This window comes from Hippichthys cyanospilos, chromosome 11, assembly GCF_059441005.1.
Source record: "Hippichthys cyanospilos isolate Australia breed blue-spotted pipefish chromosome 11, RoL_Hcya_1.0, whole genome shotgun sequence".
NCBI lineage: Eukaryota > Metazoa > Chordata > Actinopteri > Syngnathiformes > Syngnathidae > Hippichthys > Hippichthys cyanospilos.
The window spans coordinates 20,828,574-20,856,152 of NC_142379.1; the positions used below are offsets into that span (position 1 = coordinate 20,828,574).

At 39.6% G+C, this 27,579-nt stretch overlaps 2 long non-coding RNA genes across 2 annotated transcripts; one reads left to right on the forward strand and one right to left on the reverse strand.

Moving 5' to 3' along the window:
• Nucleotides 1–689: 689 nt before the first annotated feature.
• On the reverse strand, nucleotides 690–8,870 carry LOC148416324 (uncharacterized). Its single transcript, XR_015867229.1, has 4 exons — nucleotides 8,550–8,870; nucleotides 7,682–7,769; nucleotides 4,623–4,720; nucleotides 690–1,365 (listed from the first exon to the last, which is right to left on the reverse strand). It is a non-coding gene; the product is annotated as an uncharacterized LOC148416324 (long non-coding RNA).
• On the forward strand, nucleotides 8,419–27,213 carry LOC148416325 (uncharacterized). The gene is made up of 3 exons (XR_015867228.1): nucleotides 8,419–8,590; nucleotides 16,771–16,880; nucleotides 26,641–27,213. It is a non-coding gene; the product is annotated as an uncharacterized LOC148416325 (long non-coding RNA).
• The last annotated feature ends 366 nt before the right edge of the window (nucleotides 27,214–27,579 follow it).

Below are 27,579 nucleotides of genomic sequence, written 5' to 3' on the forward strand. Positions count from 1 at the left end.
GTGAAATCAGCTTGCGGTTCGCTTCAATGTTTTGAGGAGCAAGGAGCTAGAATGAAACAATTAAATTACATGAGTTGAACCCTGTATACAACAGCTCAAACCATCTGTTCCACCACGAATTCCCAACTCTTATTACATACCCATTCCAGATTGTCTTTACTGTAATGTGTTTCGGCTTTTGGTAAAGTGTTTCATGAAATGTAAATTCTTTTCGGCTTTTGGTCATTTGTTTTCTGAAATTTAAAAGTGTATAGTCTTTTAGTGATTTGTTTGTGAAATGTCTGATATTTTAATGTATTGTTTCACAATTTGTTAATTAGTTTTGCACTTCTGGGCCACCATATAGTTTGATCTTCCAAGGCTGAAAGGAGAAGTACTGCAAACCTGAGTAAGCGAGTGAGTGAGACTCGGTCTCTCATGGCAGTTGGACAAATCTGAACATGTGACTGGCACAGTCCAGAAGTGTATTTTCATTCATAGTGTTGACAACTGTTAAATGACTATAAGTTGTTTGGTGATATCACTACAAAAGAGGAACTATTTATTTCATACATTTTGGTGTATTTTGATCTCTGGTTACACAAGATATCATCAAATGTAAATGTAAATGTGCTTTATTTATATAGCGCTTTACAACCATCTAGAGGTGGTTTACAGTAAAACATACAGTACAACACATACAATTTAAGACGTAGAATACGCAATAAAAAAACATAGAATAAAAGATTTAAAAAAGAGAGTCACCACACTACTGAATATTGAAAGCCGTCCTGAATAAATGGGTTTTCAGTCTTGATCTGAAGAGGCCCAGGTCAACAACAGCTCCTTCCAAAGATTCTGGAGTACCCCCTCTCAAAATAATACTGTGTTAACAGTTTTTTTTGTCCTCCAACAAAGCAGTTACATTTGTCTGCTAAATGACTGAAGGGTGCTTTCCAGTGACCTTAGGCAGCAGAGCTCACAAGGTCAAATATGCATGTATTATTTTCACTCAGCATCACTTCATTTCATCTTATAGGCATGACATAATCTATTATGGGGAAAACCTAATGTTGTACAGAGACAATTAGACACTACTTGCTAAATAAAAGGCAGTCACATGAAAATGCTCCAAAAGAAATGGATGAAGTAGTATCACCACGTTGTGAAAACATTTTGTTTTAATGTGTTAATAAGGTTTTAACAGGTATTTTCACGAGAAGATCCTTTTTGAAAAATAAAGTGGAAAAACAACATTGGTCATAGCTTCTTCTACATTCAAAGCTGGGGACTATACTAAGGCCAAGCCAATTTTCCAGACTGACTATGTGCTGAGGCGTGACCGATGCTGCTGCCAGTGAAGCATGATCATTTCTTTGACAAGTCCTAGCAAGAAAGAATGACAAGAAATGAAAAATTCAACACAAAGAAAGGTGGTCCTTATTGGTTATTATAAACCATGTGACACACATTTGACTGCATGGGTGTTTCATTTTTTTTTCTTTTTTAAAAATATAAATCACAGGAGTTACCCTGACGAAATGTCAGTGATGCATAAATGCCTCTGTGTCTCAGTGCAGTGAACATATTATTTAATGACCAAAACGACATGAGGCATAATGCTCAAGATTGCCAGGAGCTTTAAATTAAAACTTGAACACACATAAAATAACATAACATTCATTCATTTGTCCGTACTGTTTGTTATGTTCAGGAGGGTGCTGGTCATGGTATCACCAACAATAGTTCTCAAATGGGGTACTAGTACCCGTAAGGGTACTTGAAGGAACTTCAGGGAGTACTCGAGATTGAATATTACACAATTAAAATAATTCAAATTAAAATAATCATTGAATTAATGAATTGTTTCAGGAAAGTTCATTGAACAAATTTTATGTTTAGAAGGTTATTCAATTCATTATTGTAAAAAGCCAGATTCTTCCACATACTACAATGGTTCGACCCAATTTGTCACCTTTCTCGTCACCTGTCTAGTTGATGATTTATTTTTGCAAATACATCTCTACTATGATCCCAAAAGTTGAATATTTTTCTGTGGATTAATGTTTATTTATAATTTGTTCATTTATTTTTGAAATGCCTGACGCTTTATGTTGATTATTTTTGGGGGGGACAAATATTTATTAATAATTAAGTTCATTATTTTTGTGAAGAGATCTTTATTGTAATCCCAGAACAGGACACTTTATGTTGAATATTTTTCTGTGGACAAATATTTATAATTATTTCTTTTTTAGAACAGATCTGACAGTTTGTTGATTATTTTTTGTGGACAAATATTTATGAATACTTAAGTTATTTATTTTTGTGAACAGATATCTATCAGCCAGTCAGGTCACGTTCAACGTGAGGCCTCTAGATGGCGAACGTGTGGCTCGATTAACTATTACAGCTGTCTATTAAGCATTAGGGCCACTAACATATCCATCTGCACTCTTGCAGAAGCCTGCGCCATGTTGATGCAAATGCCCTGGCCTCTGGCGCAGGCAGATTTCACACAGCATGTCGACACAAGTTAGCTGAATTCTAATTGGCTAAAAACTCTAACATAAAACTACAGCCCTGCAAGGAGTGTAACCAAATGTAGAGAATATGGAGAATGATTGTATATATATATATATATATATATATATATATATATATATATATATATATATATATATATATATATATATATATATATATATATATATATATATATATATATTTAGTAAAAATACATGTAAAATGAAATTAACTTTTATGATAGTTATTACAATTATTATAGTTTATTATATTTATTAATATCAGGTTATTTTAGGCTAGCAGGCCTTATTGGCCCTGACGGTCCACCACTGATTAAAATATACACCAGAAACACAACTAGACAGGCACGACTTTCAGCATTTGCCTTCATGTCAATAGAAAACGATTTTTCAGAAATGAAATGCGCAGACAAATTCAACAACCAAGTAATTGAAGTCTTTCTAAGGAAAGAAAGAAGAATGGATTTTGTTTTAAAATAAAGGAGAGACAGCTGTTTGTTTTGGTGAGTGAAAGGATTTTCTTTATTTATTGTCATTTAAATATGTTTGTGTTTTATTCATTTCGTTCATATTCTTGTAAGTAAAAAAAATAAAAATAAAATGATATTATTCTCATATTAAACAGTGATTTGTAATTTGGACTTCATACAATTTTGTGGATATTTATTTTAAATGAATTCTTTTAAGTTTTGACAGCATGACACATAATGACAAGTTGTAATTGCTGATGCGGATTTATTGACGTTTAAGTGCTCCGGAAAATAGCCTGTGTGGACCAGCAATGCGTAACAAGGGTATTTATTCAACAGTCTGACATCACAGAAGGCGTATGCGTCAAACTCACAGCCTGCCACTGCATATAACCATAGGTTATTAACATCTTAAATGCCTTACAATACTATATCAAATTAGAGGAATAATCGTTTTAAGCCTTGTAAATGTAATATTACTTCTTTTGCATTTGAATTCATGTAATTCAAACACAGATATGTGACGAAAATTAGTCAGATTCTGAGTTATGCAGGTATAAGCATCCGCGAGTCTGGCTTTAATATACGCTAATGCTAATATTTGCTGGTTGAGCAACATCTTTTTTTTTCTTTTTTTTAAATAACTTTATTTGACTACTTCAACCGTTAAACATGGTGGATCAATATCGCACCGCCTTCCTGCAGTGAGCATCCAGTTACGACACGTTCTACGTGAGGGTTCTTAAATGTGTTTTTATGGGTCGATTGGCTATTGCAGCTGTCTAACAAAATATTGGCCCGTACATCATATGTCATTGCACACCGCACAAAAGTCTTTATACCAGCGGTCCCCAACCACCGGTCCGCGGCCCGGTACCAGTCCGTGGATCAAGAGGTACTGGACCGTGTGGGCCGCACCCGAAATAATGTTTTGGAACTGATTTAGTTTAACAGTTCATTCATTTGTACTTTGTTTGGCGTGATCTTTGTTTTTTAGCACTGCTTCTGGCCGCTGTTGATATTATATAGTGTCGCGGGGGTGCGCGGCGGGTAGGAAGGCTGGGGTGGTTGCGGAGGTGGAGGACCCAAAAGCAGGGAGGCTTCGATCCAGGGGCTTCATGTGATCCATATTTATTGACTCAACGAACGGGAACGAAAGCGGGAAAAACAGGACGGCAAAAACTCAAACTAAGGGCGCAGGCAGGCTGGCAAAACAGAAAACAAACACTATGGGCAGGCTAGCAGGAAAACACAGGGCTGACGGACGACGGAAGAGACACGACAATACGACAGTACGAAAATGCGAAAATGAGACATTGATCCGACAAGGGCTATAACGGAAACTAGGTTTAAATATATTCACACACTAATCAGAAACGCATGGCAGCTGGGCAGGGACAATAGGCAAAGGGAGCGGATTGGAGGACACGAGGGGCAGGTAACGCGGACAGGTGGACTAAATCAAAACTAACGCAGGGAGACACGAGAGGAGCAGAAGCAGGAACTATATACGTAAACAGAAAGGAACAGAACCCCTCAAAATAAACCCACAACCCAAAATCCAACAAACCATGACATATAGTGAAAAGGATGTGCTTTTTGAGAGCAGTCAGTCAGTGATACGCACCCGGACCGCAATATAAATCCCAAGGTCCATGGTGATGAAAAGGTTGGGGACCGCTGCTTTATACTGTTCGAGCCTCCAGGCTCAGGGAGATATGAAGTCTGCATGGCGAAACACATTAGGTGAATGCTAATTGGCTAAAAACTCTACAATACAACTGCAGCACTTAGGAGGAATGTAACCATATGGATATGACACGAAAAGAACAGAAAATGGTGAATGATTCTATATATAAAATATATATATATTAAGAAAAATAGATTTAAAAGGAAATTAACTTTTATTATAGTTATTATAATTATTATAGTTTATTATACTTATGATAATATCAGGTTATATTAGGCCAGCAGAGAAGGCCTTGCTGGCCCTGACCGTCCACCACTGCTAAATTGACCTTAGGTGTAATCGGGTGCGTGAATAACAACCAACCCTCTCTCTTCCTTCCTCAATTAATGAACTACTAATGCATTCGCTTTCACTCCCCCACCCACATGTACGTCACACACAACTCTTGTCACATTCAGGCCTTGTCTATATGTAGCCAGGATTCTTGCAAACAGGCAGTAAATGTCTCAATTTTTCCCTATTTTCTATACGTGGCCGGGCTTTTTTTTTTCTTTCCAAAATCGAATGTTTCAAAACCTCCGCCAAAGTGGAGATTTGCCCGAGCCTCCAGTTTCGAGGTTGAGTGTGACTAGCTTCACCGGGGATTTGCGTCATCGAGCTGCTCTTTTTCCCGCTGAAGAAGCGGATACCAGTGACGTCAGAGGCCAAAGTTCCCTCTAATTGGACATAATTATGCGGTTTTATATAGACGCGAACTTTTAAAATAAAAAAAACAACGACGACGAAGGGGAGTCCATGCATATTTAAATTAGCCGGTCACATGCAGACAAGGCTTTATTCACCATACCCGCAACACGCTGTCTCTTCTTTTGGACCAAAATGCCCTCAAATAATGCAACGGCTTCGCACATGTAGAATAGTGAGCAGTGGTTTAGATTAAGCAAATGCTGCTTTATTCGCAGTTGAACAAAACTGAACATTAAAATTTTTAGACTGATTCGGACTCCATGTTAGACTGAGCTTGGGAGTGTTGTTGTAATACAGAGGGTGGGCGCTGGTGTAAAGCCAAGACGGAAATTGTTGTAAACACTGCATCTAGGGTATAATCAACAAATGACAATCGACGTGTGTTTTGGCAAATCCACTGTTAAATGGTAAAACCTGAAGGGATCACTTTAGTTCAAAACAAAGTATACACATTTTTGCCTAATATACAGTAGATATTATTCTTAGATCTATCGATACACACGGATACACACTTGGATATACATGTATATGTTTCAAAGTTCATACAATTTGGTCAAACTTGAAAACGTTCTAGTTTTAAGTAGTTACGAAACATTGACAGGGGTCATAAGTGACAGGCAACTTCTCTCGGGGCTCAACAGGCTACCATGGATGCCAAGTATAAAACTGACACATAATGCAGTACTAAACAATGCAAATTGGAACAAAAGGAGTGTCCATAAAAAGGATGAAAAATTGCAGAAAATTGCTTTCGGAGAAAAAGCTCCTTGCCTGGCAGTTCCATCTTTATAGCACGCTATTTATTCTTGGTCTAGTCTACCCCAGATATTGTTCCCATTGACGGGTGCATATCTGCACAGCAGCTTAGAATTCGGTCATTATCGTGTTGAGCCCACTGCAAGCCAGGAACAAGGGTCGGGAAAGCAAAAGAAGAAGCAGTACTTAAACAGTACACCTAAATGCAGAAGAATAGAATAGAATAGAATAGAATAGAATAGAATAGAATAGAATAGAATAGAATAGAATAGAATAGAATGCCCTTATTGTCATTGTAAAGGTTTGCAGCTAAATTGGGGATTTGAAGAACAGAGTCAAAAATGTCTCAAACATGTTGTAATAGACAATTTGGTGAGGTTCCATAATGCTCACTCAAATAAAAACGGAATGCAAATGTACAAGGAAAAAGACATGAATCTATTCAAATGTCTTTCACAACAAACGAATCTCCACTCCCATCTCTTTGGACAAGCTTTTGGACTAATAATTGGTTTAATTCGTGGCTAGAGTGGAAAATAGATTAATGTAGATCAGTCAGTGAAAGTACTAACAGGTCACGATGTAGCTGACTATTTTAGGAAACGTTGTAAAACACTAGGTCCGTGAAGGTGCTTTTCTTTCGTCTTAACTATCTGCCTCACTTTTTAATGAAAATGTTAATCATGGTAGTCTTAAGTAATTTTGATGGGATCCTGCCTTGTGCACAGTCAAAACTTGGATCTGAGTGAGTCACGATGATAGAAGTTCCCTTAATTAGCTTGCGCAGAGAATCACTCGTAACTGCTGATATATTAGGAAAGCATTTCTACATGGGAGGTAGACAGACAAACTTGCATCTGCAGTTCCAATAACACAGGAAATGAATATGATAATAGACGTGTATGGGTATCAAGTGCCAATCATGTCGGGATCAGGTAATGTGACATCTACGCTATGGAAGCTATCAAGCCGACTGAGTTGATGCAACACTCCAGAGAGGTGCACTGATGAACACAATCAAATGGCACTACCAGTCCTTGCATCCTCTGGGATGCCTTGCAGCTACTCGAAATAAAGATGGTTTCCAATCTCTTGCAACAAAAATAGTTTACAATTTTCATTTATTCAACTGCTCTCGCCTCACAGAAATCTAACAGAACGCATTTATTTTGGTCTCGGAAACAGACTATGCAAATGGGGATAGAATAATGTTAAGAGTTTGTCTGAAACACAAATATATTTTTAACTAAACTAAACTTAAAATCCTATATTTTGTCAGAAATTGACAGTGCAGCTTAAAATTAGGTGTGCCTTATGTATGCATGTGAAATTGAATTCAAATTTTGCTCATTTGCTGTACTGTTTATTCTCCCAATATTAAGTAATGCTTCTGACGCCTGGTGTGCTTTATGATTATTGAAAAGCCAAATGAAGCAGGACTTTGGAGTGCATCTCGAGTAAAAGTGACCAGGTGAACTAGCGCTCATCCTTACTAGGGTTGCTGGTTTGCTGTCTACGGGCAGTAGGCGGGGTACACCGTGAATTGGGACACAGGGCACACAGAACGAGCAGGTCGTAAACCTTGAAAAAAAGACAATTAAAACAATGTACATTGATACAATGGTATCTGACAAATTAGCTAACAAAATGCCTATGCACATACAATGGGTAGTTATATAAACATGATATACAAACAGATATGTAGAAACATGTATAGCCTAAATTTTACGCAGTTATACTACTTATACTGTATTTGATAAAATATCTTGTATTCACTTGTATTGTATTGAACTGTATTCACTTGTATTCATTACAAAGCTGATGTAAATCGATAATTGAAAACTCAGATAAACTACACTGCCCAAAATGTTTTGTTCAACTGATACATTCGCAGTGTCTCCCTGCCATCTGTCAATACCAGCAAATAAACTTACACACGCAAAAACTTATCAGTCCTTGCAGTAGAAGCAAAATCCCCGGTCCGCAGGCCGGTACCGGTCCGTGGATCAACTGGTACCGGGCCGCGTGGGCTGCACCCGAAATAATGTTTTGGAGATGATTTAGTTTAATGGAGTTGGCGTGACTGGGCGCGAAGGCACGTCGGGCGACGCGATGGACGTGAATGGAGTGACGCAAATGGCCGCGTGCGGTCACGAGAAGCGAAATTTCGCCTTTTGCGTGAAGTTATTTTTTGATTTACTTTTTCCGCGTTTCGAGTCGCCACAGCCAATCAACTTCGGGAACATTCAACGGCTGCAGGGGCAGGAATGAATCATGGCAGCCGCTTTGCGGTCACCGGGAGCGATCCGACACAGCCAGCTGAGCTTTCAATACAAAACAGAGCCAAGCAAGAGCCCTCACCTGGCTTGTCGAAAGGCGGAAGCGAGAACTTGGGACAACTGGTATGTGCAGGGTTTGCTTCACTTAACAGGTGTTGAACCGTAGTTACTGTGCTAAGCTAACGATAGCGCAGCATTGTCAGCACAATATTCAGCACGGTCTCGGCCACTTGATTTCAACATTGAAACTAATTTTTTGGCAGGCGAGTATTGCTGCAAAGAATAAAGTTGCTGTCGGTGAAAATATTAACTCTGTCACATCCCAGAAAAGTGAAAGTTCTCAGTAATGCTCTTCTTTCCGGGATCTACCGTAAAGTGCACAGCAAGCTCGATCCACTCCCCTCACCTCCCCTCTCCTCGCGCGATTTAAAAAAAAAAAAAAAAGTGGACAAAAGTACAACAGCGACAGAAAGCCCCCGTCCATACGTTTGTGATGTGTTTTTTTTAAAGCAGCAGCACCCCCCCCCCCTCCGCCGGTCCGCAAAATAAAAATATAAATTTCAAAATAGAGCAGCCAGCACCCCCCACAGTAATCCCTGATTTTTGTGAAGCGTGGGTAGACAAAAGTTCTTCCTTTGTGCACTTTACTTGCCTCCAATGCACACACAGGTTGCAACCATAACTGATAGTTCTTTCAGTGACACTTGGCATTGTTGTTGGCCTCTAGCTCGGACAGCACAGACAGCGTTTTCGCAGTGTCCATGCAGTGAGCCACGAGTACCATGTAACAACAAGAGAACAACAACTCGTCTGTTATTTGGGTCTAAATGTTGTATTCAATGACCAAACTTGGCTCGCTCAAAACTAAAACAAGGAATTGGCATATAACCGGTGGTGGACCGTCAGGGCCAGCAAGGCCTTCTCTGCTAGCCTAAATAAAACAACCTGACATTATCATACCTATTATAAACTGCGATAATTATTGTAGCTATAGTAAAAGTCAATTTCATATTAAATTTATTTTTACAAAATATATTTATTTTGCATATAAAATTATTCACCATATTCCGTTCTATCATATTGTATCCATTTGGTTATGATCCTTCAAGTGCTGTAGTTTTATATTAGACTTTTTAGCCAATTAGAATTTAGCTAACTTGTGTCGCTATGCTGTATGAAATCTGCCTTCGCGGCACGGGCTTCTGTGCAAGCGCAGATGGATTTGTGAGCAGCATGTATACTTAATAGACTGCTGCAATTGCCAATTGAGTCATAAGATCGCACTCTAGAGGCCTCAAGTTGAACGTGGCGTGATTGGAAACAATGCATGTGAGGCGGTGCTATGCTCAGCAACCAAACTACAAGGTGCTGCATTAACCAAGTTGTGTTGCTGCGTTAAATGCGTAGTGTGCAGCGAAGCCAGACTCACAAGATAAATCAAATCCATTGAGCAAAACATAGATTTGGTACCGGATTTACGTGCGAGGTAATTTTCAAGACGGACCTTTTGTCAGAGAAATCTCAGAAAAGAAGACTAGGACAAGCCTAGCTGCTTAAACAGCAAAAAGAGTAACTCAGACCAGCCAAGATTGACTTTTCTACGCCGGCGTAGGGAAAAAAGGCTTGAGCAAATGTAACTCGTGGGTCTTCCAACGCCAGTTTTTCCACTTGCCCAGCCGTTCCCCCCGGCTTTTATTGAATAGAAGCATAGCAGATTACAAGACACAACAAAAGAGCCAGCCGGGCGCCACCGGCAGCTGGGCCAAGGTCCCGGCTCACACTTTCGTGCGTCAACAGTTCTATCTAAGGACAGGGTCAAGATGAACTAGGATTGCATAAATGGGTAACAATGAACTAAGAACATAATGATAACAACCTAATATATGATTCCCTTCACACCTTTCAAGAGAAGCTACTGTAGATCTCGTGAGAGGAGGTTCATCTGATATTTGAAAGAAACTAGACAAAGGAGAAAAGACTTTTGTTTTTCCACCTCATGCATGAGGAAAACGGAGGACTGCATGAGTACAATTCTTCGGTGCTCTGCCCAGCCTCTCCGAACCCTCTCTTTTTATTTGATTCAGAGGTTCCTAACTACATGAAGGTTCCGGCCCTAAAAGGGGGAAAGTGCATCAGGGAAGATAACTATGGCAGGAACCCTGTCTACTTGTCCTTCAATGTGTATACATTTGGGTGAAAGATTAGTACATATATGGTAAAACATCATGTGTAGCTAGACATTCTGCAAAACTATTTTGTCTCCAAGATATTCTGTAAATCATAGGTGAAGTGCCATCTGTCTGCAGTAGAGCCCGAGCAGGCTGGTTTGAGCTGCCCTTCCTCCGGCAAAGTTTGAGACAAAATAACAACAAAACATTTTTTCTTTGCAGTCATCCTCACAGCAAAGAATTTCTTCGTTGCAAGCAGTTACATTGATTGTGACAAATGTATAATGACAAGTTTTAAAATTACTATAGCACAAAATCATCAGACTAAATGAAAAGTGTATACCTTCATGAGGAGTAGGAAAACGTTGAATCAAACTTAACCATTTTGTTGAAACCTCTCTTTCAAGTGTAACCCCATAATTACTAATGAAGATTTGGGTTGATACTTATAATTATAAAGTATAAGTATAAAGTCGACATTGGCCTCAATTATTTTAAAATAAAATAGATTTTATTATGTCAAAGAAATTCGAACCAAAGAAGATGAATAAAGTGGAGCACAAATAATTTGGAGCATTTAAGTCGAGCATATTGTCTGTCATCATGATGGCTTTAACTTAATGTTCCACATTTCTGTTGGGGAACATAGCACTGTTACTTTGAAAATCCATGAACACATTGTGAATTAGATTGGAGGTGTTTTGTGCTCAACACCAATGGGTATTTAGCAATGATATACAGCGTGTGACACCTTCTCACATTTAATAAGCTTGGACGCCAAAGTGAGTTTTCATAGGAAACATTCAAAGCTAGCATGCAGCTGTCACTTTGCTTTAGTCAGGACAGCAACCCAATAAATATCAAGCAGCTTCTTATAGATTTACTGTACTACAAAAATTCTGGTCACTATTGTATATTTATGATGCATAATACTCCTATAGAATTTATTATTTACTGTAATGTGCTGTTATTGTTGATGTCATATGCACTGAATGTAGTTTGATAAGATATGGTTGAACATTTTTCTTTGTTTTTGTTTTTTTTTTTTTTTTAATACATGACATGCCTCTTGGGGGTTGTTGCCATTTATGCATGACTGAACCGGTCCGCTCAATGTAGTCAGCTTCTTTGCTGTAGGTGGAATCCTGGGCTCCATTTAATGATTATCACACAAGAAGCTAAACATGTGAATTAAACAGCAAACATTTTCCCTGTATCTAACATATGTTGAACGGCAATCCAATTTGATCCTCTTCCAAGTCTGTAAGTGCTTCTAAGCTATTTTATTGCAAACAAGTCTTAGGTTCTGACCTGCGTAAGACAGCATGATTTGTTAGCCTTTCTAAATGAATTTGTTGGGTCGACTCCAGCTGTGTGTCCCCTGACTCTTCACGCAATGCCACATTTTCTTGCTCTCCATCTTCAGTACAGTTTTTATTATCTGCTCTCTTTCTCTTTACCATATAGCTGCTTGAGTACATCCACTGCAAGACTGTTAAAGCTGAAGGTGACACTGCAGGTCACATGCATCACTTTTTATGGATAAGAAAATTTCAGCAAGGCAATGCTTTGTTTCTCCAAGGCTGCATTCAGGCTGCAGGTCAAAAACTGGGGTTAAAATATATTATTGAGACCAGACAATTTGGATATGTTGTGCCATCCATCATCTTAACCGTTTATCCTCTTGAGGTTCACGGGCATATTGGAGCCCATCTCGACTGTCTTCAAACAGAAGGTACACCCTGAAATGATGGCAAGCCAAATGCAAGGTAAACAAAGACAAACAACCATTCATACTTGCAATATACCTAATTGGAAAAAGTGATTCCAATCTGAGCATTGCAGAAAGCATGCATTTCATGCTGCCATGTCATGATCAATATTCAAATTATTAGAGCTAAAAAAGTTTGAGGTTCTGTTTGTTAAAGGGATGATTCAGTTTTTAACCATTTGCACCTTGGCAGCTGGATACTCCAGACCCTGCAACTCGCCTGCTGGATGTCCCAGATCCTGCACCTCGGCTGGTGGTCTTCACAGACCCTGCACCTCGGCATCTGATCATTCTGGACCCTGTGCCATGGCCGCTGGTTGCCCGGACCCTGCGCCTTGGCGTCTGGTCGTCTTGGACCCTGCGCCTCGGTTGCAAGTCTGCCAGTTGTAAAACTCGTTAACTTTGTGATAGCGAGGGGACTTCATCACCTCCAATTTATTTTCTTAAGGAAACTAACGCTGATCACACTGACTTATTGTACCATTTTAATGTCCACTGGTTAAGTTTAGGAAAGGTATGTCAATGTGTGTGGGAGCTCAAACTGTGGATTATTTTATTTTGAGAGCTACTTGAGGATACTGACAATTTTCCTAAGTTGAATGACACAGACTGATATGACATGAACTAGCTGAATGTGAAAAGGGAAAAAGCAGTTCGTGAAATGCAAGCAAACATCAGAGCCTTCAAAACCAAGCTCGTTTTATTTTCTTACGTGAATGTCAGACAAAACATTTTCTCATTTCCCCACACTGGGCTAAAGAGGCCCTGCAAATGTGAAAAAAAAATATAGAAAAATCTTTGAATCACTTGAAGGAATTCTGCCGTTGGTTTTGTGATTTTGGAAAATTGAAAGGGCACAAGCTGGTGTCATGTCCATTCTCACAAGATCCCGATGACGATCCACAGACAGAAAAATACCAAGAGAGCATAATAGGCCACCCCCAATGGATGGAACCCAGACATCCCACAATCAAAACAAAAAACACAAGCAGGGCGGGCAAAAGTGGGCCCGCAGGAGGGAACAAGGCCAATCAGCAGTTACAGTCCAGGGGGTGTCTTGGGCGCCAGATGATGTGCACCCGGAGGGGTGAGTCAGGAGGTCCTCCAGACAGGCTTTGTGACCCAGATGATGGTGCCCACTTGATGCTGATTGGCAGTGACAGCAATGGTCGCCGGATGCTGACCTGAGACGGAGTTGGCTACTGGATACTGACCTGAGACTGAGGGGAGGTGGGGGACGTCTGGACGCTGACTGAAGACGGCGGCTGCTTAACACTGACTTGCAGCTGAGACGTAGGCAGACGGAGGGCTGCACCTTGACTTGAGGAAGCCACTGCACCTTGACAGCGAAGGAGATCAGGCGCCGACTTTTAAAGGACTCAGAGGTCAGGCTCTGACATGTAATGGACTTGGAAGTCGGGCGCCGACTTGTAGCAGACACAGACCTCGGGTGCCGACTTATAGCATACACAAGGTTGGGTGCAGAGAGCCTACAGGACATCGAGCTGCCGAGACGCAGGCTACGGGCCACCTAGCTGCCGAGGTGCAGGGTCTGGAACATCCAACCGCCGAGGCGCAGGATCCAGGGCCAGCCAACCAGGCTTAGAAATAGGGACAGAGGCTCTTGCCACATTAGCCTGCCACCATTGGGCATGAGGAATAATAAAGGGACTGAGGCTACAGGAACTGGTGCTGGTGAATGGAGTGGGTCAAGACGATGTGAGGAAGACAGGAAACTACGTGATGTGGGGACATATTGTGAAGGGAATCATATATTAGGTTGTTATCATTATGTTCTTAGTTCATTGTTACCCATTTATGCAATCCTAGTTCATCTTGACCCTGTCCTTAGATAGAACTGTTGACGCACGAAAGTGTGAGCCGGGACCTTGGCCCAGCTGCCGGTGGCGCCCGGCTGGCTCTTTTGTTGTGTCTTGTAATCTGCTATGCTTCTATTCAATAAAAGCCAGGGGGAACGGCTGGGCAAGTGGAAAACTGGCGTTGGAAGACCCACGAGTTACATTTGCCCAAGCTTTTTTCCCTATGCCGGCGTAGAAAAGTCAATCTTGGCTGGTCTGAGTTACTCTTTTTGCTGTTTAAGCAGCTAGGCTTGTCCTAGTCTTCTTTTCTGAGATTTCTCTGACACATATTCATGAGGGAGCTGCTTGGAATTATGTGGTGTAGAATTATGTGGTAGTGAGATAACGAGAAGGGAAATTAATTATTTTAGAATTGTGTCCTTTACTTGGTTGCCCACGCTGGCCACCACAAGGAGGGTAAATGGCCCAACGGGTGATCAAGTAAAGATCACAATGGCCAGGACTTAGGATCACCAGAAGCAAACGGGACAAAAATTGGCCAAGTTTAGAAAAAGTAATGTAAAAAAATCAAAATTAGAATCAAAATCATAGTCATCAAATCAGAGGGGAAAGACAGGGATGAAAAGTCGAAGTCTAAAAAGAGTCGTCGAAATCAGAAGCAGAAAGAAGTTTTCCTGAGTTTTCCAAATCAGGGACATCAGTAGTTGGGCAAAGTATTATGGGAGGAAAGACAACGGACACGGGTGAAAGAAACAAAGAGGAACAGCACAGAGGGCTTACATGAGAGGAATCAGGATGGACAGCAGGGTGAGGGTGTGGGCGTGTGGCATCTTGTCCGCTGCTGAGAGCTTCCTGCTGGTTCCTGTCTTGGTCAGTTTAAATAAGGACATGATGGGAGAGTGTGTGGACAAAGAGTAATATTGTAATAAATCAGAATGTCAAGTGTCACCGCTGCTTCCCTGTGATCATGTTTGGTCAGCTATATGCTCCTCTTTAGGTCGACATTTGAGGGATGTTAAACTATACATACATACATACATACATATATATATACATATATATATATACATATATATATATATATATATATATATATATTTGCTTGTATGACGAATTGCTTGTATGACGGGCAATCCAAACCTATGTTAATTAGTGAATGCGTGCAACACGTGCAAAAACCTTAGGTAAAAACATCACGACTTTAAACATAAATAGATAATCTACTGTACAGTTAAATTAAATAACATAAACATACAAAGGAAAAATGACATTTATTTTGGGGCGACGTGACTTGAGCTGGGTGGAGGCGGAGGGGAGCAGAAACCAACCCGCAGAATTTATTTATTTATTTTATTTATTTTCTCGAACTAGAACATATCACCGGCGATTTCCTTCTCTTTAATCCATAATAAAAGAAGCCTCTCCATTTTGTTGTTGACCGCGGTCCGTCCCCCGGCAATGAAAGTCTTGCCCTTAGGAGATTGCCGAGCAGTACGGCCATACTCACTAGCAAGGTTAACTATGCGTGCGCCTCCTTCGTATTTTTTTATTATCTCCTGCTTTGTTTCTATTGTCATCATCCTCTTACTTCTTCCTTTACCGCCACTTGCAATTTTAGAAGCCATGTCTAACAGATAAAGTTTGCAAAGTCTTCACAACACACCGGCCAGCTGTGCCTAGATGAAGGCATTCAGCCAATAGCATATCGGCATTTCTATGATTGACGGGACGCCGGCCAATAGAAAAAGAGTTCTGTTTTTAAGGTGGAAAGAGTAATAGGCCAACTGTCGTGTTGACAGAGTTTGTCACAAAAACAACAAGGGTACAAATGCATAGGTAATGAGAGAAAAGTTATGTTTCTAGGTAGAGGTAATGATGCATAAGAGAGGGAGATAGAAGAAAAGATCATGATCCAGCAACAGCTGTTAAAAATAGCTGCCCTTCCTAGCATGTTCTATACCTTCCAGCAGTTAACTGCCTAATAATAGTAAATATACCCACACATGGCACATGGCTGAAGGCCACTGCAAACATGGTGGGGAGAGTGAAAGCAGGAGAGTAACATACCTGGAGGACAGTGGACACGAGGCTTATGGTAATTTTTTGAAAGACAAGCTTCATCCTTAGGACATGTCACATTTCTCGCAGTGCCTTAGTGCTTAATGAGCTCCAACAGACATGAATTGAATACAAGCAGAGAAGGCACAAGGAAGAAGATGGTATGATGATAAATTGCCGTCTTGGTCAACAAAACTACTTTCCAGAAAGTATAAAAAGTACATTGTCAGTGTTAAAAAATACCACACTCTGAGAACAGCTGGGGTGAAAATAACCCAATAATGGATCAACCAAACCAAAACAAAGAGGATCAACCCAATCGGGTCAATTTGATCCAACTTTTTGGAAGTGACTTGCTCTGTTCAAGATAACTTCAAAATGTGGCTTGTTTTGTACAAATTGTTTTTATTAAACAAAAATAACAAGAAAATATGCATACAGAAAAGAGCTTAGTTGAACAAAAACATGATGTTTTTGCAATTTCAGGGAACCATGACTGACTATTTTCCAGATGCAATGCAGTTTGCCATCCAAGCGATGAGATATTTGTTATGCTTGTGTCAGGACAGGGTGAGAACCCAAACCCAGGGAAGCAGGTAGGCTGTTCAAAACATCATTCTTTAATTTGGCATAAAGAAAAGAAAATAAGGTTACAATAACATAAAACTAACGAACAAAACCAGAAATAAACAGACATAGATAGAAAAATAATCATGGTAATTAAAAAAAAAAAATACTACCAAAATAATAGTCGTTGAACAATAATGCTGTGAATCTACGCTTTCAATTAAAGGTGAAGTCAACCCCCAATTTGATTTTTCCTAAAATATGTTCTCGGCACCCTTACTACTGTCATCTTACCATGATGTTCTGCTTAGTACAGTAAGTATTCCCAACTATGGACCTCTGTCAAACAGCAAATTCTCAAATCTGGAAAAAAAAAAAACATATGTATTAAATTTCTATGATAATATTACATTAACGATTGATCCCTTGCAACGGAACTTCCGGTATCCGGAAGCTATTCAGAAGCGCACACGCCAGAGGTTCCCACTGGGTATTACGGAGTAACTGTGTCCACTCATTTATCATTCACCTCTCATTGGATTTAACACAGCGACATGTAAAGTGACTTTTTATTTTTAGGAGTTTGGCTGTAATTACGAAACATTTTTATGTTATTCATTTACGTCCTGTAGATCATGGCATCCATATGAAAAAGAATGGATGAAGAAGATAATTTACTCAGTTACACTCCTGATCAAAAGCCCCTGTCAAGCAAGGAAGCAACCTGGCATCAAAAATCCTTTTGTATGCACAAGAATGAAAAGGACAATAAAAATCGGGAGATATTGAAAAGATTGATCGATTGTGACCGCCGTTTGATTTGGTGTGTGCAAGCCTTTCTGTATTTATTGTCCATCCATCCATCTATCCATCTTCTACCGCTGTCTTCCGGGGTCGGGTCGCGGGGGGCAGCAGCTTGAGCAAGGAAGCCCAGACTTATATATATATAATATATACAAGGCGCACCTTTTTTTTTAAAAAAAAAAAAGGCTTTTAGGTGCGCCTTATAGTGCGGAAATTACGGTAGTCAAAAAGGGTTAAAGTCCAAATAAAACCTGTTCTCACTTCTTTCTGGTTTTGGCTTCAGTAGCTCTTTCATTTCTGTCTCTAGAGTCTCTTTCTCTGCTGCCCAGTCCTCTCTCTTCCCAAATCAGCCAGGCCTGCTTTTATCCCATTCCATCAGTGGCTGCACCTGTTGAGGCTGTGATGCATGCTGGGCAATGGAGCTCTCGGCATGTCGGCCAATTTGGGGTGTGGCGTTTGCTTATAGAAGGGGAAGTAGATGATGAGATGATGAGAAATTCCTCGGATGTCCTACTAAGAGCAAGGAACAAGGAGCTTAGACTTTAAATTAAGTTTATTACAAAAGGCAAGAGGATTCCAAAGCTTATATTCGTCTTTCATGATTTCTAAGACGCCTGTGTGCTCAAAGCACGTCCTTCCTATGACCAAAAAAAAAAAAAAGTAGTACTGTTCTCACCTGAGTGGCCAAGCGAACTGACAGTTGGCCCCCGCCCAGTGCCCAGTGTCGTGATTGAGTCAATTCAATTGAAAATCTGAAAGGCCAAGAAAAATAGCAGGAAAAGGGATTCCTAGGAAAAGTGAGTCCTGTATAATTTCTCTTTGTGCTAAAATGTGGTCAGCCACCAGAACAACATTAATCACCAAGTTAAACTCTGGAACAAATATGAGCGTCCAAATATAGACGGACTTAAGATTCTAACATGGACTCTCGAAACGAATTAAAGCCTGCCCGAGTGATATGAGTGACAATAAAAGCATCCAAGTGAGACATTTTTTCCTCATTATGCCGCAAGGGAGGGGATTCACTGTGTTCCTCATCAAGCCCGATGCATCTGATTTTATTGGACCAGAGCCAGACACAACAGCTCATTTATATCGAGGATTCTTAGTTTTGGGCATCTGTGGAAAAAGTGAGTCGCAGAAACTTTGTAGAAACAAGTAGACCAAATCTTCTTAGAATCAAGGCTCCTTGACTTTCTTGTGGCTCAGATGCCAGCTAAAGGGGGCTGATGTTTAAAAATAACACCTTGCCAGTCGTGACCCATATTTTCCTAAAAAAAAAAAAAACCTCTCTAGATTACCCAAAACCAAGAATGTGCGAGTTTAAAATCAAATCTGCTTTGCATTTCAGTCACGCTCTTGAAGGCCAGCAGCATTAAACTACAGTACAATCCATTGAAGAAATTAAAGGCCTTTTCTCAGATATTTTTACTTAGCCCATTGTTCTCTTTGATTTATGGAGTTATTATATGATGACTCTTGTCAAACTATAAGATAAATCTCAAGTGTCCGTTTACTGGGATTTTTTGAGGTTCCAAGCTTGACCTTTTAAACAGTGAGAAATTATTTATGTCGTTTCTTTGACCCAACGCCTAACTGATTGAGCTTTTCATTATTAGGGACCAGAAGTAGTTAAATAGTGCGCACTTTCCTGTCCTTCAAGTAATTACACAAAATCGCAATCAAACTGCGAATATATGTTACACACATGAAGAAATCCAAAATGAAAAGAGGTTTATGAGGGAATGATTACTACTTCATGGAGGAAATGATCCTGTCGGGTGTGAAATTAGGAAGCACTAACAAATGCGCATTTCATCTCATTTTCTAATCATCCCAGTAAGACTTGAGCTGTCGATGTTCTGCTGTAGCATTGTCCTGCTTAGCTATCATGTTCACAGATGTTTCCTGCAGGATTCAGTAGTCTGCTGACTTGCTTCAGAACTTGTCATCTGCCAGTATAATCAATATTCTTTTACGAACAGCTTACGTGTAGTTGAATGTAACTAAATGAACTAATGTGTTTCGTCAAGAAATACGAAGAATGATAAACTAGCCTAGCATAGACTAGGCTACCCTCACAAGGGAATATGGCCATAATAAGCTCGTCAGAAAAACATAAATAAATCCTTTCTAATTGTTTTTTTATTTCTGATGTTTTCTGATTGTATACATGTATATTAAATATACGTAGCACATACTATACTATTTTGATAATATTTTTTTAATATGTATATGCAATTTTGATGTTTTTACCTGGGGTTTTACGTGCATTAGCGAATTAAAATAGGTTTGGATGGCCTGCCATACGGCGAATTCACGTTACGATCCCAATCGTGGAACGGGTTAATCTCGTACCCCGGGGGTCCACTGTATTTGCCTTTCATTGCATTGAATTGTATATTTATTATGTAATGTATACAAAATATGTAATTTTTTAAAAAAAAAAAGAAAAAGACCATAGAAAATTTCAATTTGTTTCACGCAACTTCAGGAAAAATGCGATATTGTGATACATAGGGGACCCAAAAATAAGTTAACGCTATTTTACCTTTCTCTGATTTTTTTTTAAATTTACTTTTCGACAATATAATTAGAGTAGACCCCTGCTATTTGCTAGCTATTTCGGTCAAGGCTGGTGTGCCAACCAAACATTTACATATAATTGTTTTTTAGATGTATAAAATTATTTTAGCTGGCAACTTAAACAATTTGTCTGATAGTTGTCAGTCTTCAGTGCACCCCTTCCATCATCGTTCCTTTGCCATTTATTTCACACTGAAAATTGTAATTGTAGGTCTGTCAAAAAATGTCTGGTCCGTCGCCAACTTCTTTCGTCACCCCTCTCTAACTTCGCTAACTTGTGTCGTCAATGCCCTCATCGCTCATTTACGTCGTAAGTTCCCAAAACCTTTTGTAAACACCACCCAAACCATATTTTTTCTCCTCACACTCAAAATTAACTCAATTTCTCTTAACTATACTATTGCACTTCACTTAAAACATAACAGTAATAAAAGTGAAGAAACAAGACAAATTAAACTAAGGCTCTCAACCTTAAGAAAATAAGATATCATGTCATTTAATTTGCATGTAAATGTATGCAGTTGGGACTAAAGTACAATTGCCAATCATGCCCACTGAGGTTCATTGTCATGCTAAACATGATATTTGAATTCTGATAGTTTGCTCTCAATTATAAGCACTTGACCAACCATTATAGGTGATGGTTCCATTCAAATTTTTCAACATTTGTCTAAATTTCATCTGTCACATATACTACATGAAAAACAAAGTAGACCTGAGCTTGGATTTACTGATCATGCCTTTAATTTGGGAATTTATAAACTATCTTGTATTTCCCGACAATAGCCAATCAGAGGGACCTTGTCCATTTGCTGTACACATAGGTAGGTATATAGCCTTTTTTGTCATTACCTGCAGTACAAGGCAACAGAATTTTGACTTAACGAGCTCCAACAGTCTGATAAATAATCTACACAATTGACTGACAGGGAAAGACAAGACGGCCCGGCGGTATGCACCATGGGGCAGCACTCAGCTAAATAGCATAAAACTTGTTAAATGAGAAAAAATGGAGGCGATTAAAAAAAGATACGCATCAGCCATGCCAAAAATGATGACCATGGCTAAAGTCCAGGAAAAACAGTCCCTGTGCATGCGGCAAACAAAAAAAGGACACTATAACATATCTCACAAAGACATGTAGATAGGGGCTAGGGATAGTTGGAATAGTGTGGGGGCAAATAGAAGCAGCCAGTAGAAGTCCCAGCCCACCCACAGCATAGTCCACAGCATAGTCACGTCCAGTAGGTGGAGATTAGGACCAGCAGTGACATTGAGAGTAGGATGTGTGTGTTTTGAAGTCTGTGAATGTGTGTGTATATAAGAGTGCCCTTGAGCTGGTCCAGTCCAGTTCAACCAACAGTCTTAAGGCCACCTGATAGCAGGGAAAAGAAAATTGTCTTATCTCGAGAACTCCTTGTCCTTTGGAGGAAGAAAGTCTAAATATTGATTGTTTTGGAAGCAAGCTGATAAAGTGTGTGCAACTTTGAATCCCTAGCATGAGACTTTGAATGGCTTTCAATAAGCTGAATTAGCAATAAATCATTCGTTTTTAGCCTCCAACTTCTCCATGATGACAACCGTTCTGCTCGGGGATTCTGGGTTAGCTTCTCCTCCAATCCAGCCGCACTCACCCAGATAATTTGTCGATAGAGCCAAAATCTGCTAGCTCCGACGAGGAGGATCCCTTTCATCAAGAATCCAATAATGTAGATGTCCTCGATGTCTGCAATGGACAGAATCACCAGACAAACCACCCTCCACTTGTTACTTGGCCTTCTTGTCTATAAAATGTTTGTCGATTGAATCAAGAGCCCTGCTGACCAATTCCATGACTAGATTCAAGGGCAAGGAATACTGCAAGAGGCTACAATCATCAATAAAAAAGACAAGGACAGCACACAACAAAGTGCAGCAAGCGGAGGAGATGGGGATAGGGAGGAAAAGAGCAAAACGCATATCGCCACCACCAAGAGCCAAGCAGAAAAGGTTACTTTAAAGAGTGACCTCCCTGTCATGGAAACGCATCTCAGAATTCTCCAGCTGCAAGTAATTTCTTTATGTAAATCATATTTACTGTATATGATAGTAAAAATAACCCCAAAAAATCTCTTAACAATTAATTCTAAGCATTACTCTTAACTTTTGGTCTGTGCAATAGGCCCACTGAGCAATATTGTATACAGCATGCATTCGGTTTATGAAAGTATGACTCAGAAAGGCAGCACAAAGACATCCCCAGTAAAGTTGCCCATGTTTTGTCTGTGAATGACAAGTAGTGAATTGAACCAAGGCAGTTTATGCACTCAACTGGACATAGTTCTCCACTGCTGGGTGGCAAAGTAAAGTGATTATACTCACATTGACAACGAAGTGATTCCAGTTTATACTCTAAAGATGCAGTCACACAGCAGACAAACACACATGCCAGTTGCTTTGTATTTCTGTCAGAAAAGGTGTGCATTAGAATGACAAACATCTGACAGAATGTCTATCCCCATGCTTACGACAACAGACGAAAAATAAATTTCCGACATTCTTAATCCATAGTTTTTTTTAGCATTCCTGTCATTTGTTATCGTCGTCTGTCAGCAAAACGTGTATCTGTCGGGGACGGACTGACTGACAGACTGCCCACCTCTGATATTAATAAATTATTAAGTTTGCCAGCTTGTGCAATGAAGGGGAGACATCCCATGTTGTGATGTATTACATTGGAGTCTTGTTTGAGTGAGAGCTGGTGTCGTACTATTATACACCAACAATTTTATTTCAGAAGAGAATTTGAAATATTAAAAATGACATTTTTGGTAACCTGAAATTTTTGTAACATAAGACGTAAGTACAGTGACCACTGTAACAGTTGACAACCCTAATTTGGAGAAAAGGGAATTTAGAAACTGTTGATTCAAAAACATTGAATGCTCAGCTCATCTTTAGCAACTAACCTATGTTTGTTAAATATAGAACATTTGACAAAGCACCCCATCTAGAGCACAGGCTTAGTATGTTCCATGAGTATGTAGGAATTGTAAGCATGCCCAATGTGCCGTGTTATGTAAATGATTCCTTGTGGGCTGCTACTTGTCTCATCTAATATTAAAACGAATACAAATGTTATAATGCTGCAGATGACAAATGAGGAAGACGTCCGGGTATATTCAGTATTTTACACGCAAGTGAATGCAGACAGAGTGACAGTTATCACAATTAAGCATCCCACAAAAAGAGAGAAAAAATAAAACGACCAACAAAGCAACAAAACCCCTGCAGACACAATATGTGCAGCCTGTCATGAGACAAGCACTGAATGCGCTGCTCTCAGATACCTAAACGAATTGCTGAGAAGTAGCTAGCTGGTATTTGAGCCATATCTTCACTCTGCAGTACCACCAAACACAAGCTGAGCCAAGTTAGAGATTTCAGTAAGCGGGTCACTTGCTAATATGAGCTGCTGGCAATGGACACTTATATAAACGACTATATTGTATTGAAGATAAAAAGGTAAACAAAACAGAGGAGTTTGACACAATGAGGGGAAAAAAACACCAGCGAGTTCATTAGCCACCCCAACATAGTAAGCGCCAATACATTGAAAAAAAAACAAAGATGATTCACCACATGGCAGACAGACTACAATTGACTCATTATCAATCACTTATTGTTCAGTACAAAGCCCCCGATCATGCAAATTAAACTTTGTGGAAATTTTAGTCATATTAAACCCCTGGGTGTCTGAGGATTTTTCACTAACCTGGCTATATTATCACCCAGCTTGGGCTGACTTTGAAAGGGTCACACCATCGTCAAATATAAATATATTTTTACTTTCAGCCGCTCAAAGTGTTCCTCAGCCCAGTTTATATATATATATATATATATATATATATATATATATATATATATATATATATATAATTCAACATTTTCAAACACTTTACCCTTCCGATAATTGGGTCATACTTCCAACAACCCAACCGCCATTCAGCCAATCAACTTCTTGCATTCAACAATGTCACTGTTCCCCTATTTTCCCTTTCTTCACCTCGTTGCTTTTAACTTGCCTTTTCCTTGATGGTGTCGACCCATAACAACCCCACTTGGTGCTCGGTTTACACTCCACTGAGCCAATGTCATCACTCTTGCATATCTTGCCAGGTAGAATTGGCCTCTTTTTCTCCTTCCTGTTGTTCAACCACTAAAAATAAAACTCCCTTTTGTTGAACTGCCACAAGGCTGCAGTCTGGTCCTCCACAGGGCTTAGAACCTCACTTCCTGACAAACACAATCCACTTGCAGGAGTTCATCATGAGCAGATGAACAAACATGCCAGGCACACTGCTGTTTTGGGGAGTGTATAACCAAGGGGGGAAAAAAAGCTTTTTTTCTTGGGACTTACATATCCATCCATACCTATAATGCAACAGGAAAATATAAAATATGGGTTTTGACAAGGCAATCTGTTTAATATCATGACTAGAAATTCCGTGGGCAAGCACCTATCCGCCCACTCTTTCCAAAATTGGAAAGCAGAAGATCAGTACCCCGACCATACACAAAAAGAGTTGAGACAAACTTGCTCCATTTGCCAACTTTTCTAGAAGCAGTCTGTAGTTACAGTGCTACTGGTCACACAATCAGAACGGATGAATGTAAAATGTAGAGTGGACATTTATTGGAATTTTTCCATATGTTTTGCACACCAGAGGTCTGTCCAGTTTACTGATTTCGACATAACAAAACAAAAATTAAAAAAATGATGCATCTCCCGGTCTCTCTCACGTGCACTACTGTGATCACAACAGTCATCAGCAAGACATGGGTCCCCCTCTTTTAACAATCTGCATTGCCAAGTCGATATATTATATTCACCACAGGGCAATGCTGGTTGGTGATGAAAATGGAGAGCACTCAGGCATCTTGGTTGGAAAAATATTTTTATTCTATAGTTTCATTCTAATGATTTTAGAGTAGACTCTCTCATGATGAGATGTCAAGATGGCGAGCCCGCATGGCTCTTCGTTCTCTTCTTAAAAAGCCCTCCTCTTCCTATTCAAATAACATGTCTTGGTCCACCTCTGGCCAATGTGGCACCTGGCCATTTCCTTAACTTTTAGGTGTCAGGTGGTCCAGCCAGCCCCAGCACCCCAGGGCTGCCTCTGGTGAGAGGAATGTCCCTCTCTTACTTGACTTAGTAAGTTACGCTGACAAAACTACCACAATGAGACTTCAACAAAATACTTAAAGAAATGAATAAAAAGTAAAAGAAGGCTAGATGGTCATGTCCCAAAATACACAACAGAATCTTTGTATAAGGAACAAAAATGGATAGGGTATTAACAAATAGCACAAAAATCAAATAATCACAGAAATGTATCTATTGTGTCAAGCAAAATTTAAAATTTAAAGAGTTTTTTTTCCTGCCAAAATCATTTTGTTGTTACAGTGTGAGGATTCACTTTTCAATAAATGGGAGATGCAATCTCTGTATACTACCTCTGTATGTTCTGACCTAGTGGTGGTAGCCATAGTACGTGTCTGTTCTCCTTGGCTAGCCCTCGGCTGCTTTCAGGGTTGGGGTCTGCCTGGGCCTTATTTGGGCCTCTTTATAAAACAAAGTCAGATATGTTCTTTTCTTTTCATTGCCGTTTGTCCCTAAACAACAAAAAGAGACTGGATGAATCTCAAACGATTTGTCCTATTCTTGTGGTTAAACTTACTTCAGCTATCAGCCTAGCACTTAAAAAAAAAAAAAAAAACGATGAACATGAGCAAATTTTATTGCTCAGCTGGTTGGTAGTCACACGTTTTTCTGTTTAGCAAAGGCTAAGTAACTTGTAAGTAACTTGCAGCGGCCATGCATCTAAACCGGCAAAGCTGCAGGTGGAAGCCATGGTTCGGCTGCTACGGCTACTCTCACGTCATCTAACTAGCTCAGCCTGCATTTAGTCATCTCGCACAGTTAAACTAATGGAAACCATTTGAAAACCACCATAAAACTTACCTCAGCGTTTTCTTTTTGTTGTTTAAAATTATATATATATATATATATATATATATATATATATATATATATATATTTTTTTTTTTTTTTATCAGATCACTGTCGCTTGTTTGTTTGACTGTGTTTACTGCAGCTACCTTTCACAGTAATGTGGCATATGCACGCGCCATCCCTTTTCTGCTTCTGATTGGCTCATCAGTCACCAAGGCTACAGTTAACCAGCAAGTACCAGCCAATTAGAGAGAGAGAAGAGGGTGGGTCACGGCTTCACCAGTTTTTAGGCAAATTCTTACTGTAAAGTGTGTATACATGGGTATACCTGTACAGCACATACCCTACACTACTGCTCATATTTGTCACGTCCCGCATACCTATTGATATGTCCTGTGTTACAGATTAGGGGGCGGAGCCATCATAATCGGAACTATTTAGGTGCGGCCGAAGCAGGAGGATGTCACCGAATTATTGCTCTTCGCAGCCTTCCAGTGCCCAAGCTTTTCTACAGTTCCTTGTTCCCTCATTTTTTTTTTCCTCTCTGCCTGAGTTTTTCTGTTATTACTTTTCTAGTCTTGTTCCTGTCATTGGTGCCATTGATTTAAATTGTTACATTGTGTTTTTTTTTGTCGACGTCCTCCAGCTGGATCTCCTCCCATTCATGGTTGGTTACATGCACTTTTGCATTGCCTCTTTTATTTGTACTTTAAATCTAGTTTTCACCATTTTGTTGTACTTTGAAGTATTTCAGTTGTCGCTTCACACGTTGCGTGCACTTTGCGTTTGAATGAACATTTTTGTACACACACAAGAGCCATGTTCGGTGCGTCCCGGGGTTCTCTCTCAGCTTGTCCAGGTCACAATCATGACAACATTCCTTCTATTGGCAGATCAAGGAAATGTGAAAATATTTCTTCCTTGCTTCACAAAACTTGCTTTACAACAAGTACGTTATATGTTTATTTGATTTTTACATTTTTCTTTTTTACATGTCTGGACGATCTCTAGCATGATGTCTAGCATCATGCTCACTGGGACAATCTGCCATCTCAGTGGATCAATTCAAAACCTCTTGACTTTCTTTCATTTGGTTTATTAAAAAAAGAAAACCTATCTTACAATTTTGGCCAATATTGTGTGTATCCCCTATGTGTCTGTAAATCACATTTGTCATGCTGACCTCTATCAGCCTTTATTTTCTGTCTATACAACAGGACCCTGTGTGTGATGTTTTGCGTTTCCCGAAGTTGATTGGCTGCCATGAGGTGAGTCAAGAAGCCAACCTACATTGCTAAAAACAAGTACAATAATAATAATAATACAGTAGTACTAATAATAAT